General features: G+C 49.5%; 1 protein-coding gene across 1 annotated transcript in view; it reads right to left on the minus strand.

Moving 5' to 3' along the window:
* The window catches only part of LOC119586436, a gene marked incomplete in the record, with an annotated part of 196777 nt that overhangs the window by 117647 nt on the left and 78841 nt on the right, over positions 1–289 (minus strand).

The raw sequence follows: 289 nt of genomic DNA on the forward strand, positions 1-289 counted from the left end.
CAAGTACTCGAAACATTGCCGGTGTTGTATTTGATTCGTCGCCGTGACTCCCTCCGCCAGAGTTAATAGAGGAGGCGCCGCCGGAGCTTCATTACCCGAACCGGCATTGTTGTCAGAGCGACTGGCCAAGATGACAATTAGATCACTCTTTTGCCAACCCTTAAATGAAGCGTTTCAGTAATTGCGTTTGGCTGCCCGGCCGTGTGTTTGGTAGCGGCCTCTTTTCTAATCGCAAATTTGTGTCCGTTCTTTCTCCGATTAAATGAAAAGTCAGTTGGACGGCGTTCAC

Source organism: Penaeus monodon, chromosome 21 (genome assembly GCF_015228065.2).
Source record: "Penaeus monodon isolate SGIC_2016 chromosome 21, NSTDA_Pmon_1, whole genome shotgun sequence".
NCBI classification, from domain to species: Eukaryota; Metazoa; Arthropoda; class Malacostraca; order Decapoda; family Penaeidae; genus Penaeus; species Penaeus monodon.